This window comes from Aotus nancymaae, unplaced genomic scaffold (genome assembly GCF_030222135.1).
Source record: "Aotus nancymaae isolate 86718 unplaced genomic scaffold, 86718_ANA_hifiasm-v0.15.2.pri h1tg000108l, whole genome shotgun sequence".
Lineage (NCBI taxonomy): Eukaryota > Metazoa > Chordata > Mammalia > Primates > Aotidae > Aotus > Aotus nancymaae.
Window position 1 is genome coordinate 2725711 of NW_026988523.1, and position 13916 is coordinate 2739626.

Consider the following 13916-nt stretch of genomic DNA (forward strand, 5'->3'; position numbering starts at 1 on the left):
AAGATTTGTTTCTAAGACTGCACAAATAAATGCACTCAGATTTGTGTGTTAATCTGTGAAGAAATACAATTGGTAGTATTTACTTCTCTCAGTGAATCTCAAAGCTTGGTCCAGGAATCCCTGGGTGTCCTTGGGACCCTTTCAGAGGTTCCCAAAATAGTTCAAAACTATCTTCATAATTATGCTAAGACTTTATTTCCTTTTCCACTCCAGAGGCTATATAATGTGTGATGACATCATCACTCTATAGGATAACAGAATATGTGCTTGTGTATTCTTGTGTTTTTAAGACTTTCCATGTTTAATTTATTACCATATGATAATTATCAATAGGTGTAATCCACAAAACCCAACAGGTTTTTTGGGGGCCTCAGTAACAAGGGTCCTAAGACCAAAATGTTTGAGGACTTCTAATTGACATTATTCAGTCCCCTCAACGCCAACCTTTTTTTTTTTTTTTTTGAAACGAAATCTCACTGTCACCCAGGCTGGAGTGCAGTGGCATGATCTTGGCTCACTGCAACCTCCGCCTCCCAGGTTCAGGCAATTCTCCTGCCTCAGCCTCCTGAGTAGCTGAGATTACAGGCATGTGCCACCATGCCCAGCTAATTTTTATATCTTTAGTAGAGATAAGGTTTCACCATGTTGGTCAGGCTGGTCTCAAACTCCTGACCTCATGATCCACCCTCCTCAGCCTCCCAAAGTGCTGAGATTACAGGCGTGAGCCACTGCACGTGGCCACGCCAACCCTTCTTATCAGGACTACAGAGCCAACACAGGTGGTTCTCTTGACAATTGCTTTTCATTTACATTCAGTGCTTTAGTAGAAGAGAAGAAAGAAAGAGAAATCAAACCAGAGAGGCCTCAGAAAGAGAAGCCTACTTATTAAAAACAGCTTTGTTGGCCAGGCACAGTGGCTCACACCTGTAATCCCGGCACTTGGAGAGGCCAAGGCAGGCAGATCACTTGAGGTCAGGAGTTTCAGACCAGCCTGGCCAACATGGTGAAAACTCGTCTCTACTAAAAATGCAAAATTTAGCTGGGCAAGGTGGCATGTGCACCTGTAGTCCCAGCTACTCAGGAGGCAGAGGCAAGCGAATCACTTGAATCCAGGAGGCGGAGGTTGCAGTGAGCGGAGAGCAAGACTAGTCTCAAAAAACAAAACAACAACAATAAAAATAGCTTTCCATCCCTTCCCTGAGGCTTGGGGACCTAAACTATGTTAATCTGTAAATCACTGCTTCTGTAACTTTTTCTTGGTATAAATCACATAGGCATCTCGAATCTTCTTTGCAATGAGGTTGCAAATAAATAGTAATTGTCCTTGAATTGGGTAGGTGTTTTCTTATTATTTTTGTCTAAGAGGTCATTTCAATAGGCAGAATTCTAAGAATGATCCCCAGTGACACTTGCCTTTGTATAACCCCCACCCATTTGAGTGTGAGGTGGAACCTATGAATTTGATGAGGCAATACTCCTGTGATTATGTTACATTTGAACAAATTGAGATTTTCCAGGTGGGCCCAATCTAATCATAGGAACCTTTAAAAGCAGAGATCTGCCTCCTGCTAACGGCAGAAGAAGTCAGAGAGATTTGAAGGACGAAAAGGATTTGACGCGCTCCTGCTGGAGGGGCTACACGCCAAGAAACGTGGGCCTCTTGTAGCAACTGAGACTAGATCCTGGCTGACGCCAGCAAGGAATTAGTGTATCACTCCCAGGTTCGCAAGGAACTGAGTTCTGCTAGAAACCTAAACGAGCTTGAAAGTAGGATTCTTCCTCCTGAGAAGAGCCTAGCCGAGTCAGCATCTTAATTTCGGCCTGTGAAACCGTAGGCGGAGAACCCGTTCAAGCCCACCTGGATCTACAGAACTGTGAGCTAAGCTAATATGATAATATTTTAAAGCTGCTAAATTTATGGTCATTTGTTTATTTGTTGTGCCGCAATAGGAATCTAACAGAAAGGTAAATCGAATATATTTTTTTAATTGAGGCAATATTCACATAACATAAAATTAACCATTATTCTATATTAAGTGCACAACTCAGTGGCATTAGTACATTCATGATATTGTGAAACCGTCACTTCTGTCTAATTCCAAGACGTTTTCACCACCCTATAGGAAACTGGTACCCATTAAGCAGTCACTCCTTTTAGTGACTGCTTTTAGTCCTCCCTTTAGTCCCTGGCAAACACTAATGTGCTTTTTGACTCTATGGATTTGTCTTTTCTGGAGGTTACCTATGATTTGTGACCTTTCATGTCTAGCTTCTTTCACTTAGTATAATGTTTTCAAGATTCATCCACATTGTAGCATGTATCAGTACTTCATTCCTTTTTATGGCTAAGTAATATGTGTATATACAATATTTTGTTTATCCATCGATTGATGGATATTTGGATTATTTTCATTTTTGTCTATTGTGAATAGTGCTGCTATGAACATTTCTACACAGGTGTGTATTTAAATATTTATTTTTATTTCTTTGGGGTAGATACCTAGGAGTAGAATTGTTGTTGTGTCATTTGGTAATTCTGTGTTTATTTGAGAAACTGCCAAACTGTTTTCCACAGGCTGCATGATTTCATATTCTCTTAAGCAACGTACAAAAGTTCCAATTTCTCCACATCCTTCCCAACACCTATTTTCCTTTTTACAGTAGCCATCCTGGTGGGTGTGAAGTGGTATCTCATTGTGGTTTTGATTTGTACTTCTCTAATGACTGATGTTGAGCATCTTTTTATGTATTTGTTGACCAATTGTATAACTTCTTTGGAGAAATGTCTATTTAAGTCCTTTGCCCCTCTTTAATTGCGTTTTTTGTCTTTTTGTTGTTGAGTTAGAAGAGTTCTTTATAAACTCTAGATACTAAACTTTGTCAGATATGATTTGCAAATATATTTTCTTCCATTCAATAGGGGTAAGTAGAATATTTAGGAACTTTTTATCTATTAATATAAAAAAGCATGGAGGGGTGTGTTTTGCAAAAAGTAAGATTACACTGTATTATACAACTATGTTGTACACTCTTCTGGCTCTTAGTTTTCTCACTAAGGAATAACTCATGAAGAACATTCCAGGTGTTAAGGTATACCTCTAATTCTTTCTATACCTACATAATATCCTATTGCAGGAGTGTGCTGCTATTCAGCACCTACTTGTGGCCATTCATTCTGTTTCTAGTTTTTGGCCACTGCCAACAATGCTGCCGTTAACATTTTTGTACAATATATGTTTATGTATTTTTAATTTCAATTTAAAAGGATTTATTCACAGGAATAGGATTTCTGGGTTAAAGAGTATATGTGTTTTTAATTTTAATAGATATTGCTCAGTTGTTTCACATTAATAACTTACGTTTTTACTAGCAATATATGAAAACATTCTTTTTGTACTGCATCCTTGATTACAGTTATAATCAGGCTTTCAATTTTTGTTTATCTAATGGGTATAAATCAATGGTTCTCAATCTGTAATGATTTTGTCCCACAGGGGACATTTGGCAATGTTTGGAGACATTTTTGATTGTCATGATGGTGGGGGTGGGTGCTACTACCTCCTATGGGCAGAGCCAGGGATTCTGTTAAATATTCTGCAATACTCGAGTCATCCCCCACAGCAAAGAGTAGTAGTCCATCCCAGAATGCCATTAGTGAGGAAGATAAGAAACCATGGTATAAAGATACCTCATTGTGGCCAGGCGTGGTGGCTCACACCTGTAATCTCAACACTTTGGGAGGCTGAGGCGGGCGGATCACGAGGTCAAGAGATCGAGACCATTCTGACCATCATGGTGAAACCCCATCTCTACTAAAAATACAAAAATTAGCTGGGTATGGTGGCCCATGCCTGTAGTCTCAACTACTCGGGAAGCTGAGGCAGGAGAATCACTTGAACCCCGGAGGTGAAGGTTACGGTGAACTGAGATCATACCACTGCACTCCAGTCTGGTGACAGAGCAAGACTCTGTCTCAAAAAAACAAAAAACAAAAAAGATACCTCATTGTATCTTCAGTTTGAAAATCTTTTCCATATGTTTGTCAGCTACTTGGATTTACTCTTCTGCAAATAGCCTATTTATATTCTTTGCCCATTTTTTCTTTTGGTGGTTTCTTATCCTTTTCATTAATTCATTTAAAAAAAGCTTTTTATATTTTTTAATCATTTTTTATTTGAAAACATTTTTCAAATATACTTTTTATTGACTTTTGTAATATCTTTGCTAGATGGTAAAATCTTATTTTAGACCATAAAACAAGATCTGAAAAAATTGTCAGACATACTATGTCCTTGGATGAGAAAAAAAGCATCATAAAAATATCCTTTTCCTGAAGTTAATTTGTAACTTTAACACAATTCCAATTGGATGAACAAGTCAGACATTTTTAACCTATGGAATAGTGCAGGCTAGAAAGGAGCATTGACCCATACCTATTGTGTGACATAGAATTTTAGAGCAAAAAGAAGCATTAACATGCATTACTTTTCAGAGGAGGACACTAAGTTACAGAGAAGTTAAGGGACATATGATATGCTAAAATTGGAAACATTCTTGGCCCAATTCGAACTTTGTTCTAGAAATGATGGAATTCAATAAAAATAATTACAATCATAAACTATTAATTTTGGAAAAAAACATTGAAGTTGAGACGAAGAAATGTAAATCAGTTTACCAGGATAACCTAGAGAATTAGCCACAAATTCTAAATAGTCTTTGGTCATGGAAACTTGCAGTTCAATACTATTCCTCCACACCATGTAACCTCTTAAGTGCTTTCCTAGTTAATGTTTCTTTACTTCCAATATACTGGTACCACAGAGCAGTTCTGGAAAACAGAGTATTGAAATGCCTTCCAAAGATATTTACTAGAACTTGGAATCTTACTTCATTCCTATAAGTATGAGAGGTACAAATACACATTTTTTTCTCAATTTATAGATGGGAACACTGAGGAACAAAGGATCTCAGTCCTTCCAGGTCACATTTATTTCCTCAACATGAGTATATTGACAGCCTGTTGTTCAAGGCCTTGCACTTGGTACTGTAGCAAAGATAAGACAATCCCCAACCACAGAGAGCAAATATGGTGAATTAGTAGTCAGTCACCCAAGTTCCACTCCAGGCTATGCCCCTGAAATGCTCCTGAACTGATGATTTATTTCACAAACAGAAATAAATTCTGTTCTGACAATAATCATGAACTAAATGACTTGCTGTGCCATCCGGTAAAATGCCAGTTCAGCTCACAAGTGACTCTTCTTTGTTTCTTAAATGCTTGACCCAGAATTTTGAATGCAGTCATCAAGACATCGCCCCACAGTTGAGCTGTGTCATGGAGCAGCCAGCCCATCTAAAGGGCTGCTTACTCGTCAGCCTGCTCAGCCTGTGTGGGCTGGGAATGTGATACCATGCAGGGGAGGCATTGCCACCCTTGCATGGTACCACATACCCTTTGGGAAAGTGCTCTGGCCCTACCTCATATATACTCTGTGTCACCATTCCTCCCTCCTGACTCTACCTGTCTTCTGCCATCCTTTGACATGTAAATTAGAAAGCAGTCATCACCTATTGATCTCAAAAATGTCATCCTGTGTGAAAAGTCAGTGCACTCTAGGAGAACAAACTGGCTATTAACCATAGTTCAGTTATTATTAAACCACTCTCTTCATCCTCTGACTTGCATTAATTTGATTGTAGTTTCTTGCCTCTAGTCTCTCCCTACCTCAAGCCAATCTTCATACCACAGTATGAAGAATCTTCCTCAAATCTGATATCACGCTTGCCCATATCTCTGATTGTTTTAAGAATTGCTGGTGCATAATAAAGTAGAAACTTATCATTTCTGACTTCTGCTAACTACTTCAATCTCATTTTCCACTAATCTCCATTAATGCTCACCAGTTTCATCATTCAGATATCCTTTACCACTACCACCTTAGTTCAAGCCATCATTATTTATCTTCTGAGCTGCTACCCTAGCTCCTAACCCATTTCTCTGACCACAGCCTTCCCCTACTAGTCTATTTACCCAGCAGCCAGATTGACCTCCCTAAAGCCTAAATCAGATTATGCCACTCTTCTGCTCAGATCCCCCCAACAGCTTCCCATCAAATTTTGAATTAAATCCTAATTTACTGTGGTCTGTAAGGCCCTACCTAATATATTCACTCCATCTCAGTATATCTCTAATCTCATCTCCTATGACTGTCCACCTTCCCACTCTGGGCTAGTCACGCTGGCTTCTTCATTGTTTCTTGTATGTACCAAGCACACTCCCACATCAGGACCTTTACCCTTGCTATTCCCTCTGCCTAGAACAGTCTCTTCCTAGATATTAGTATGATACCCTCCCTCACTACTTTGAGGTTTCTGCCTAATTATCACCTTATTCTACTTTAAATAGCACACATTCCCATCCCAGCCACCTTCTATTCTTCTACCCTGCTTTCTTCATCTTAGCATTCATCCCCACTTGCTATATTGTGTAATTATTTAAATGCATGTTTCTGAGAATGAGCACAACAATAAGTGCTCCATAAAAGCAATGGCTTTGTTTTTGTTTACTGCTCTAGAACAGTGCTTGGCAACATGCTCATACTTGACACATACTTGTTGAGTGAATGAAGTAAATGTCAATTCCTTTCTGCACACTTCTCTGACACCTCTTGGGCAATTGCTCTATTTTCTGTTCCCTTGGAAATATGTATATATCTCTACTATAGCTATCACATTTTATTGTAACTTTTTTTCCTCACCAGTCTATAAAATCCTCAAAAACAGATGTCTTATCATATACTTCCTAGCACAAATTTGGTGAAAATGAGTAGAGTGAATGAAGGTAGAAGAAGAATAGCAATACAGCCACACAGAAGCTTCTAGGATGCAAATGTTTGAGCCCTCATTAATCCCATCTTCAGGAGGCTACATTGGTACTAAATGTGGTATTTATTTCAATAGAAATGCTCAAGGCAAAAACAATCTTTTACTGGTCTACAAGTTCCCAATTTCCCTTGGGAAAATACTTGGGTATTTTTCTGTAAACTATTTGGGTGGCTGAAGCTTTAAAAACAAGCTAATCTATAATAGTTTTGTCATAAGGCCGTATTGCAAACACTGATGACATGTGGAATTTAATAAGAATATGAAATAGATATTTGTAGAAAAAAGACTAACACATTATCCACCTGAATTCCATGAGTTCTGTGTACCTCACTCATACAGACTTTAGGAGCCAATCTAGGGGAAATTTTGTTGTTATCAAAAATGGCACTGCTTAGGAATTGAGAATGCTAAATTCTCACTCGGGTTTTTCTATAAATAGCCTACATGACTTTGGATGAGTGGCTGCGTGTTGCATCTGAGGTTCCTCTAACATAGATGTTAGGAGTAGATGATCCCCATAAACCTTCCAGCTATAAAGTTCTCTGACTCTATTGATTTAGCTGGGAGACCGTTCCTAAGTAACAGGAACAGATCGAGTACTGGAAAAAAAAAGTATTCTCTCTCAACATCGATAACCTTGAATGTGAGGGTATGATGACAGAGTTTTGACACCTAGCAGTGCCTGGACCCGGGTCTTAAATGCCATTTGTACTCCTGCTTCTATAGACACACTGCTTTCCCCAAACTTGCAGAAACTAGACCTCTGTTAAGTTGGAAGAGGGAAAGAGTTTGAGGCACTAGCTGGATTTGAGAGATGTGTTTATCTGAGAAGGGCTTAGTCAGAAGACTGCAAACTTGCCAACATTGTGGTGATTGCTAAGCTCTGCTGTTGGATTTTTCTCTGAGAATGAGAATGAATGTGGCCCAGCATTCGGGGTGTGTCCTTTGGGAGTTCCCAGGGGGCTTCCAGAGATTATCAGAGGCATAATGGGAACAGACACAATTACCTATGAGGTGGCAGTTCTGGAAGCTCTATCTGTGACTCAAAGCAGCCTCCTTGTTTCCTCACATCAGACAGACTTCCATTTAGAATGGGGTTCATGTGAGACCAGAAGGGGCTGGACTATTTAGCCAAGACAGGGGTGAAATAATTTATTTTCTGATATAGTTTATCTTAGAGAACGTATCAGAACTTTTTTGTGAAAGTGTGACGAGTCTTGCTTTGTAAAAGCATGTCACCTCTTATGGTAATCTCCAAAGCAGCATTTACAATCACATGTGAATGAGTCATAAGTTAAGAAATCTTGAACGATCTGTAATAAGGGTATGTTTATTTCTCTCATCAAATATTCATTTATGGCACATGATGTACTCAAGGAACGGATATTAAATGCTTTGAAATTCTCAAAGCCACAGAGACAGGCTGTACCTGTGAATGTTTCTATTATGTCATTCTCCTCCCTCTTTCCCTCTTAATGAGGTATAAATGCATTCAAACATACAATCATACACTTATTTTATCTCCTCTCAGTTATGTGTTCTCTATGTGGTTTGGTGAAATACCTTTAAATACTCTTCAATAATTAAAGGTTCAAAAAATTTCATGTAAAATTCTCCCAGATAGAAGAGATTGGTAAGGAAATATTCTTCCCAAGTCTCAATCTGAATACAATACTGATTCAGGACCCCTCTGCAGGTTCTCATAACTGCAAGTTCCCATTATGCTGTTCAGCTTTTGTGTCCTTAATTCTGATTTTCAAGATGAGGGATATTGGCTGGAATATATACTAACAGTGAGAAGACTTCTTCAGTTCTTGGTGAGACATTCAGGTATTACCAGAACATGACTATTTAAGCCATGTGTGAGCATGCTTCTCACTTTCTGCCTGGTAAACAATTTTTGGTTTTTGTGTACATGACTTCCTCTCCCACTAAGTTTAGGGACTTTTGTGATTAGAAACTAAGTGTGGTCTTTTTCTTTCATGATGCCTCCTGGTGTTTTAAATATAAGAGTTGTCCAGTGTTTGGTGGACACATTTCTGATTCCTCATGAATTGTACTTTCGACCTTCCCTAATGCTTTCTTGCCGCTCATTTACAGGTACTGTAACATTCCATTTAGCTATAAACATTCCATGCTTATAGCTAGCCCAGTCCTTCTATTGTGGTGTATAGATCCTTGTGAAACCATCTTTAGAGTCTGTCACGAACCACAGCGTGAAAAAGACCTATCTATCTCTGTATTACAGTGTGAATATCCTTTCAGGAGAGGGCTTCATGCATGCTTTTGCCTATAACTCATATCAATTTCATTTCTAACCTCTCCTTCTCTAGCTCTCCACTGCCATTCTAGAGCAGAAGCTCTTTCTATTTTGAAATACAAAAGAAGATCTACAGATTCAGGACCTTTGTATCTGGGAGGCCCACCAAGAACTCAGCTTCAGTTCTTTATGGCAAAGGATACTTTGATATATCCTCATCAGTGAGGACAGGGACTTTATATAAGGAAGAGAAATTAATGAAACCTGTGAGCAGCTGAGTATTCTGATCTCTTACCTCTCCACTCTCACCCTATCTAAAACCTCATCACCTGGCTTGGCATATATAGAGCTTAATGGTGAGTTGCACCAGGCTGACCTAGGTTTTAGGACCCAGCCACCATTATAACTTTTAGCAACCTAGGACAAGGTACCATTCCCTTCTAAGGCTCAGTTTTCTCATGTGAAATGGAGATAATAATATCTACTTCTTAGGGTAGTTGGGGGGATTAAATAAGATTATATGTGATAAATGTTCTGCATAGTACCTAGCACAAAATTGATCTTAAAAAAAGATCTATTATTATCTAAGTACCATAGTGGGCCAGCTTCCAGGTACTTAGGAGAGATCCTTGCACAAAGTAGGAACTCTTTAAATACTTGTGCAGGCAGCAAATGCCAGTTACATTTTCAAATTTAGCTTTTGCTTATTTTGTCAGAGATTAGAGTATATTCATGAGCAGAGGAAAAAGAAGAGATCCAGGGTTAAAATATTTTCTTTAAGCAACTTTATTGAGGTATAATTTTTGTCTAATATCACCTATTTTAAGTATATATTTTGTAAGTTTTGACAAACATATGTAATCATATAACTACCACTGTGAGATTTGGGGGGTTTTGAAACAAGTCTCTGAGGTGTGGAAGGTGCTGGGATCTGAAATGTAAGGTGTAACCTAAGAAAGGAAAATTCACCCTGTGAGAGGTAGTCGAACCAGAGTGACTCCATTTTGAGTGAAGGCTAGGAAAATGAGGCTGAGACTTGCTGGGCTGCATTCTCAAAAAGTTAGGCATTCCTAGCTTCTAGATGTTTATGGTTAAGGGAACAAATTAATAATGTTTACTAAACCAGGCCTAGGAGTGTCCAGGTATCTCAATATCTGGAGAACAAAGGTATTTTTAATTTTGCTTCAAAGAGAGTAATATCAATTCTTGCAAAATATAGGAATTAAGAAATCACAAACCCTTGTAGCAAAACACATCTTTCCATGTATACAAGCATTGTACCTAGGGTGGATGTGTTCCTCTTCTTCCTTTCAGGAACATCCTACTCTGTCTATAGAGTAGCTGTTGTTTCACCACTTTACGTTCTTCATAAACTTGTTTTCGCTTTGCACTGCAGACTCACCCTGAATTCTTTCTTGTGTGAGATCCAAGAACCCTTTCTTGGGGTCTGGATCAGGATCCCTTTCCTGTAATGGCCTAAGGCTCCCCAGGGAAGGAGGTAAGGTGGATGAAAATGTAGATAAATCAGCACTAGGAGGGGATAGGAGATGACATGGAAAACATTCCCTAATGTTATCTATTTTTCCAATATGAGAAGAGGCAAGGTACATGCTGAGAAAAAGGTGAACAAGGATGAGACTGGTTCTACCTTAGAATATGAAAGTTTAAGTAGCATATATGGGGAGCAACTGACAAGGAATATGTGTAGAAATTGCCCAGCCTCTATGCTACAGCCTGGGTTTGGCATGGAGAGTGTAAGGGCTCAACTAATTCAAGGTTGGGACTTCTCAGGGGTAAGAATGAAGAGCAGAAAGCCAGAGACAAGAATTTTCCTCAGGGTTTTCAAGTATTGTTGGTGAACCATGGGTGTATGCAGCTTCAAGACAGAAGGGAAGCCATGAGGGGGCCCAGAGGTATGATGTAATGAAGGGATTGAGAGAGCTGGATTTCTCCATGAAATCTGAGAGTGAGTGGGGTGTGAGTTCACATGAGCTGAGATGCACAGGGGATTTCTGGCTAGTTGGGTTTAACATTCCATGGAGGACATATTCTGAAGGATGGTGTGTTAGTCAGTTTTTATACTGCTAATAAGATACTACTGAAGAGTGGGTAATTTTTTTTTTTTGAGACAGAATCTCACTCTGTCGCCACGTGCCAGTGCAGTGGCGTGATCTTGGCTCACTGCAACCTCCACCTCCCAGGCTTAAGCAATTCTCCTGCCTCAGCTTCCCAAATACCTGGGACTAAAGGCACGTGCCACCATGCCCAACTAGTTTTTGTATTTTTTAGTAGAGACGGGGTTTCACCATGGTGGCCAGGATGGCCTCAATCTCTTGACTTCGTGATCTCTCCGCCTCAGCCTCCCAAAGTGCTGGGATTACGGGCATGAGCCACCATACCCAGCCAGACAGGATAATTTTTAAAGACACAGTTCTGCATGGCTGGGGAGGCCTCAGGAAATTTAGAAGGGAAAGCAGGCATATCTCAAATGGCAGCAGGTGAGAGAGAGACAGAGAGAGAGAAAAAGAGAGAGAGAGAGAGAGAGAGAGGGAGAGAGAGAAGCCCAGGGGGAACTGCCATTTATAAAACCATCAGATCTTATAAGAACTCTCTCACTATCATGAGACTAGTAGAGAGGAAAAACAACCCCATGATTCAATCACCTCCCACCAGACTTCTCCCTCAACAGCTGGGGAATATAATTCAAGATGAGATTTAGGTGGGCACACAAAACCTAATCATACCAGGTGACAAAGTTCACGCTGTGCTCACAGAAATTGCCATACCACATACAGTGGAATACAAAGTGCATCTGTTAAAGATGGATAGAAAAGAAAGGATTGTTTTGACAATACTGGGCTTTTTTAAATTTTTTATTTATTTTTATTTTTATTTTTTGACAGAGTCTCGCTTTATTATCCAGGCTGGAGTGAAGTGGCATGACCTCAGCTCACTGCAACCTCTATCCCCCGGGTTCAAATGATTCCTCTGCCTCAGCTTCCCGAGTAGCTGGGATTATGGGTGCCACCACCATGCCCAGCTAATTTTTATATTTTTAATAGAGACGAGGTTTCACATGTTGGCCATGCTCGTCTCGAACTCCTGACCTCAGGTGATCCACCTGCCTCAGCCTCCCAAAGTGCTAGGATTACAAGCATGAGCCACGATCGACCCAGCCCAACACATGGCTTATAAAAAGCACTCCCGGTGTTTCAGCAGGTGGTGTTCTTACCCACAGTCTTTGGGAGGCGGCTACTACATTGTGTACTGCCTAATTCATTAGCAAATCCTAGTGACTTTGTCTTCAAAATGTGGCCGGAATTTCACCACTCTTACCATTTTTATTGCTACCACCATTTATGAATATCTGTAACTGCAGCTAAATTGGACTTATTGCTAATATCCTTGATCCCCTATAGCCTCGTCTTCTTATAGCTGTCAGAAAGATCATTTTAAAGCACAAGTCAGATGATATTCTTCTCTATTCAGTTCTATCCAGTAACTTCCCATCTCATTCAGCTAATGAACCCAAGGGCCGTTAGACCTCAACGGCCACCCTCCATCTCTCTCCACCTTTCCCGACCCATTTTATTCTTTGGACTCACCTTCTGCTCTCCCCCTGGCTCAGTTGGCTTCAGCCCCCTGGTTCTCCTTGCTATTCCTGGATCACCCCCTGCATGTTTTTACTACAAGACATGGTTCTTTCTGCCTCCTAAGTTTTTTTCCTATATGTCTGTGGTGTTTACTTCCTCACTTCCTTTGCTCTTTGCTCAAACATGATGCTAGGGTCTGCCCTGACCATCCTTTTTAACGTTGACTTCCTCCCCACCACAAACACTGAGCTCCCCCTATTGATTTATTTTTGCCATAGGACTTACTACCTAATATCCTATATATTTTTCTTATGGTTTATTGTCTCTTTATTTCAACTTGTGAATAAACTCCATTCAAGTAGAAATTTTGTCTCTTTTGTTATCTTCAGTACCTAGAACAGTACCTAGCACGTAATAAGCAATCAATAAATTAATTGACTGTAAAGATATTTGTTCATGACTATAAAGCAAAATTTTAATTGAATGCAGGCTTAGATACTAAGAAAATGGATAACAAGACATGATAAAAAAGATAATTTTCTCTGGGAAAAAAGAAAGAAAATGAAAAGAAGAGATGAAAAATCAAAAAGCTGCCACTCTTTGTTAACAGATCCTTAATAGTTCAAAAACGGAGACAGGTCAAACGTCAGAGAAAGAAAATAAGTAAAATAAGGATTTCAGAAATCATCAGGAGGCCTTGTATTCTAAGTACAGATTCCAGGAAAAGCTTGTAATCTAGTTTAAGATCCCTCCACATCCATGCAAGTTTATACCGTAAGGAACTGCAGAACCTCGTTAGAAAGGATGTTTAAAAAGCATGGCATTAGGGTTAAGTAGTCCAGTATGTTAAAGGAAGCTAAACAGGATGACAAGATGTATTTTGCCAAAATAGTTGATGAAAGTCATTACATCAAAAGAAGTTCTCTTATACTTTAAACACCTCTATGCAAATAAACTAGAAAATCTAGAAGAAATGGATAAATTTCTAGACACATACATCCTCCCAAGACTAAACCAGGAAGAAATTGAATCCCCGAATAGGCCAAAAGTAAGTTCTGAAATTGAGGCAGTAATTTATGGATTAAATGCTAGTCCTATCAAGCTACCATTAGCTTTCTTCTCAGAATTAGAACAAACTACTATAAATTTCAATGGAACCAAAAAGCCTACATAGCCGA